At 40.2% G+C, this 6223-nt stretch overlaps 1 non-coding gene across 1 annotated transcript; it reads left to right on the forward strand.

Moving 5' to 3' along the window:
• The first annotated feature begins 201 nt into the window (after positions 1–201).
• Positions 202–303, forward strand: LOC111824959. The gene has a single exon (XR_002828043.1). It is a non-coding gene; the product is annotated as a U6 spliceosomal RNA (small nuclear RNA).
• Positions 304–6223: the final 5920 nt, after the last annotated feature.

Consider the following 6223-nt stretch of genomic DNA (forward strand, 5'->3'; position numbering starts at 1 on the left):
CTACTGTGTGCCAAATACTCTCTTGGCAGCATGTTCCCTGAATGAGCTCATAATATATTACAGGGATTTGGCTATGGGTGTAACTTAACACGATTGGACAGAAAAATGACTTCATTAATCAAATTGATGTATTTATAAAAATATATGAATCAGGATTTATGCTTCTATAGTGCATTTATTGTTATAAATATTAGAAGTCTAGTGCTCACTTTGGCAGCACATATACTATAATTGGAATGATACATTGAAGATTAGCATGACTTGCAGAATGACATGCAAATGTGTGAAGCGTTCAATATTTTAAATATATTAGAAGTCTACATTAGACTACAATAGAAGTCTAGATTAGACTACAATAAATTAATGAATAAAGAAAAGATCATTTTAAAAATCCACTTTTAAGCTATTTAGCCTATAGGATTTGTCCAAGTCTACCCATAATTTGAGGACTTATTTAATGTGTGGGCTGTGTTTTCTTTGGAATTTGACTATGGTGTAAAATGATTGTCTAGTAACTGAAACAGTGCACAACTTCCTCTACTTTAAAGCGTGTGTATGTTGGGGCACATTTCTGCTGAGGTAGTTCAGAGAGTATTTTCTTTGCTCTTCGTGTGTTGACACTGCAGAACCTTTTTCATTAAGAGACGCTGGTTGCAATTTCAGCTGTAAAATAGGCAAAGAAGAACTTTCAGCGAAAAGCAAAATTCTCTTCTATTAAATTGACCAGAAGGAGGCTCCCTTCCCCCTCTGTGTATAAAGTTGGCCTAAAAGCTTCCAAATTTAAGTCTTCCTGGGTGGTTCTAATAGCCCCCAAGCCTTCTCTGTCAGGGGTGGGGACGGGAGCAGCACTCTGAAATTTTCCCTGGGGGAATAGAATTTAAGTTTGCACCACAGATAGGAAGGTTTCAGTGAATATAAAGTGTCCTTTCCATCTATCAGCTCATTCATGTATTTCTCTCCTCCTTAAATAACAATTAACCAAAACGCTGGGATAAAACTCATTAACTTTGGATTTCTCAGCATTCCTCAGCTTAATTCTTGTGGCTTTGTTTTCTCAATTGTTTTTGATTATCTAATATAATATTTTAAAAATTAATGTTAAGGAAATTTAAGGAAAATGAATCCATTCGGCATTTGTATTTTTTAAAAAGTACATAGAGTAGGAGCAGATTTTTTGGACACCTGGCCATCAAATATGGAGTCACTGTCAGCCCCGACAGTCATGTCAAGTGCTACATCAACATTGAGGTTGTGGGATATAACGGGAGGAGCCTGGAATGCCCAAAACCACAAGTCTAGACACTTGGATCAGAACTCCATCTGGACACTGCTATGAGTGGGACCTCCACCCCTTGTGGGATATAAGAGCTCAGCGGTCCGACCCTCAGTCCTCAAACTTGGCTGTACCACAGGTCACACTCAGAGCCTGTCAGACTTCCACTCCACCGGACGAGTGTCACCACTGTAGCCACCTGGCTTGAGATCAACACTCCCCTCCAACTATGGGCACCGTCAGTGACCGGGACTTCAGATGGGAACCTCTCTCTGCTCACTCCCGTCATGTAAGCCCCCCTCCCCCACCCTGTGTGTAACTTGCATGTAACTTTATTGGTTTATTGGGGAGGTCTCCCCTAATAAATCTGGTACTGTGGAAAGACACAAATGTGTGTGAATGACTCCTTTTGGGGATGCTCCCTTGCTCACAACAAGTCGTTGCCTCTACCTATCTATTTATCTTAGTCTCTATGTACATATTCAGAAGTAAGAGACACATGCTTAAAGCAGGATAATCACAGTTCAACACAAATGCTCTCATTACATTGCATTTGGCAATGAAGAGGCCACTAGTAGTTTTAGAACAGAAATGAAAAGTCCCAAATCTTTGGAGAATTAAGAGGGATGTGAAGATACAGCCACCACTGTAGGTATACATTTAACCACACAATGTCATGAGATCATTTTGAGTCAATTAACTTTCAGGTTGTTCTCCTTCATTATCAAGGAAGGCAGTTTATATGGTTATTGCAAAAACAGCATTGTTGCTCTTTTTTTCTTCTTGTAAACAGTAATGACTATCTCTTATTGAGCCCTTAAATGTGGATCAGAAACTATATTGGCTAATTTTACAACTATTTTCTCATTTCATTGTTGCTCTTTTGAAAAGCTTTGCCCTTTAAATGGAGCCGAGCTGATTATGAAATACCCGACTGTGACTAATTTGGGAGGAGTAACATCTCAAATAAATTGTCTTCTGGAGATGTTGTTGGAGTCAGTGAACAGCAGAATAATGATGAGTTTATCTGTGCTACTTAATTGCGCCTTTGAGGGTTTATTTCTTAACAGGCACAGAGCAGATTGGTGCTATACTGCTATCCTCTCCTTGGCATGAAGGTTCCAGTTTTGGAGAACTGTGGTCAGCAGAATGATGGCCCGCTGAAGATGCTCATGTCTCTGGAACCTATGAATGTTTTGATACTTGGCTAAAGGAGCTTTGCAGAGGTAGTTAAGGTTATAGATATTAATATGTAAAGATAGGGAGATTATCATGAGAGAACCCAGTCTAATGATCCCTTAAAAGCAGACAACTTTCTCCAGCTGGAGGAGATGCAGCAAAAGGAAAAGTCAGAATTCCAAGTGTGAGAAGGATTTGATGTGCTGTTGGTGGTTTTGAGATCTAAGGGGTCATATTTGTGGACTGTCAAGAAGCCCTTAGAGCTAAGGACCTGCAGGGAAATAGAGACCTCAGTCTTACAACCTCAAGGAACTGAATTCAGCCAACAACATGAGTAAGCATGGAATTAGATTCTTCCCCAGAGCCTCAGGTAAGGAGTGCAGCCCCAGTAACACCTTGATTTTTAGCTTGATAAAGCCCATGTCAGATTTAGGTATGTCCTATAGCAGCGGTTCTCAACCTGCGGGTCGCAACCCCTTTGGGGCCTAACAACCCTTTCACAGGGGTCGCCTAAGACCATCGGAAAACGCATATATAATTACATATTGTTTTTGTGATTAATCACTATGCTTTAATTATGTTCAATTTGTAACAATGAAAATACATCTTGCATATCAGATATTTACATTACGATTCATAACAGTAGCAAAATTAGAGTTATGAAGTAGCAACGAAAATAATTTTATGGTTGGGGGTCACCACAACATGAGGAACTGTATTAAAGGGTCGCGGCATTAGGAAGGTTGAGAACCACTGTCCTATAGAAACTGTGAGGTAATAAATGTGTTTGCTTTAGGTCACTAAGTTTGTGGCAATTTATTACAGCAACAACAGAAAAATAAATCACAGGAAATATTTTGAAGGAAATGGTAATTGTGTTGGATTGTTACTTGGATAGTGAACTGTTACAATGAACCATGCCTTCATGAATACAGTCTAATGATTGAGTTTTAGCCATGGACTATTAATAAATGGAGTAAAAACAAAAGTTTGACAAATGTATTAGTTTCATATTGCTGTTTTAACAGATTTCATAAATTTATGGGCTTAAAACAAAACAAACTGCCCTACCCAGGTTTGGCTCAATGGATAGAGTGTCGGCCTGCCCACTGAAGGGTCCCAGGTTTGATTCCGGTCAAGGGCATGTATCTTGGTTGCGGGCACATCCCCAGTAGGGGCTGTGCAGGAGGCAGCTGATTGATGTTTCTCTCTGATCGATGTTTCTAACTCTCTATCCCTCTCCCTTCCTCTCTGTAAAAAATCAATAAAATATATTTTAAAAACAAACAAAACTAAACAAACATATAGTTCTGTAGATCAGAAGTCTCATTGGGCTCCATGCTTTTGTTCTGGCCCTCCGGTCCAGTTTAAGAACCCATTGTGGCCCTCGAGTCAAAAAGTTTGCCCACCCCTGTCTAGACGCTGCCTGCATTCCTTGCTTCATGGCCCCTTCCTCCATTGCAAAGCCATTAGTATAACATCTTCAACTCTCTCTTAAGGACTCCCTCTCATAAGGACTCTTGTGATTATATTGGTCCCCCCTGGATAATCCAGGCTAATCTTTCCAACTCACCTTAACTTCATCAAATCTGCCCAATCTCTTCTGCTGTGTAAGATAATATATTTACAGATTTTTGAAATATCTTTGGAGGGGAGTATTACTCTACCTACCATAAGTGTTTGAATGCTGAGTTTATACTCTTGGAATACTCACTCAGAATGTTTCTTCTTGGAACCCAATTGCTATGCTCTGAGGAAGTCAAAGCAACCATGGGAGAAAGGCTACCATATGGAAGAACCCAGGCCTCTGGCCAACACTCACAACTGAGCTCCGGTCAAGCAGCCAACACCAACTCCCTTCCATGTGAGCAAGGCCACTGTAAACCTTGCAGCTAACCCAGAGCCCCAGCCATTACCACAGAGCAGAGCTGCCTGGTCAACCCACAGAATCATGCAAGTTAACAAATGGTGGTTATTTTAAGCTCCTAAAGTTTGGGGGTGGGTGGTGTGTTTTCAATTATCAATGGATAATTGAAATAACCCTATAGTCCTATTTATAATTATCTACCCCAATAAAAGGAATCTGACTAGAGGAAGATGGGTTCTTCTATCAAGTATTCATGATAAAATAGATGATATAGGTCAAAACACATACAATTTTTAGCTCATGGCCTGGCACATAGTAGGTGCTATAAAAGTATTAGTTATTTTTTCCTGAGTATTTTTGTTGCAGACATTGCTACATGTTTTTCTATTAAAAGATAGAAGATTTGAGCCCTGGATGCATGGCTCAGTTGGTTGGGGTGTCATCCCACACATCAAAAGGTTGCAGGTTCAATTCCAGGTTGCAGGTTGTGGGTTTGGTCTCCAGTCAGAGAGTGTACAGGAGGCAACTGATTGATGTTTATCTCTCACATCAATGTTTCTCTCTTTCTCCCTTCCTCTCTTTAAAATCAATAACAAACATATCTTCAGGTGAGGATTAAAAATAATAATAATAAAATAAAAGAGAGGATTTCTCTCTGTTAGAGAAATGTATTTAATATGGCACATAACAAAATATAAGGTGCTAACTAATAATTTTGCTTGGTGGTCCACGGTTTAAAGTCATAAAGCCTAACCTGAACAATGTCTGTATTTGTTCCAAGTATATCATTTCTCAGAAAATACATCGTCACTAAATTTCAAAATATGAAGTGGAGTCTTGCGGTTCGTATTGTTTAATTGTGCTGTCGCACAAGAATCTTAGAATGCTTCTTAGTTTGTTCAATTGCTGTAAATGACTTCTGAAAGTAATATAATTATAACTTGCAGTGGTGAATGCATTCATAGAATTCATGGAGCAAGCTGAATATGAAGCTGTTCACTTGGAGCCGAGTTGATTAGCATTTGAAAACAGTTAATGGGGCAGCTGATTAGAATACATTGCCAAGAGTCATGATTTCATTTCACATCACCTAGAATAGTCTGATGCCACGCCTGGTAATGGCAGTTTTGAGTAGCACAGGATTGGCATGTTTTTCTGAGCTAAGTGATATGGCCAAGCTGACTCAGTGAAAAATTCACATTTCGAAATACATGAAGTAAGTAATACAATGTAACCTTAGGTGATTAAACTCACCACCTTAGTATGAGAAATGGGAGTGAAGTGTATAGGTAAGGTTGAAGCTCATTAAAAGCAATGCGCCGTGAGATGCGGTGGCTCTCCCCTCGATGGAGGCTTTCGGGTTTTCATAGCAAGCTACTTGAATGGATTTGTTCACTTCATGTTCAACCTGCTTTTCTTCCTTTCTGCCTTGAAATCTCCACACTGAAGCTAGAGAGATTCTTTAAAAACTCACAAACCTGTCATGTCACTTTCCTGCCGAAAGCTCTTTAGTGGTTCTTACTGCCTCCACAAGAAGCCCACATTCCTCCGCTCAGCATACAGGGCTCTGTGTGATCTGCCGCTGCTGACTCTACAGTCTTACCTCCTGACAGTTTTCTTCACCTTTGGGGCTCCAGAGGTGGAGAAGGACTTGTAATTCTCTCTCAGCCACGTGGGCTGGCCCTTTCCTGCACATCTGTAAAGCCTTGTGTAAATGTCATCTTGTCTAGGAAGCCTTTCTTGACTCCCTTCCCCAAGTAGCCTACTAGTAAGAGCAGCTCCACGTGTACGTCTAGGACTTCAGTTTTACTCATTTGATAGCACTGATCAAGCTGTATCACATTGTTTGTTTAATTGTCCACTTCCCTCAGTTGAGCACAAGTGGCCTGCAGGGAGTACTGTGT

This window comes from Myotis lucifugus, unplaced genomic scaffold (assembly GCF_000147115.1).
Source record: "Myotis lucifugus unplaced genomic scaffold, Myoluc2.0 scaffold_9, whole genome shotgun sequence".
NCBI classification, from domain to species: Eukaryota; Metazoa; Chordata; class Mammalia; order Chiroptera; family Vespertilionidae; genus Myotis; species Myotis lucifugus.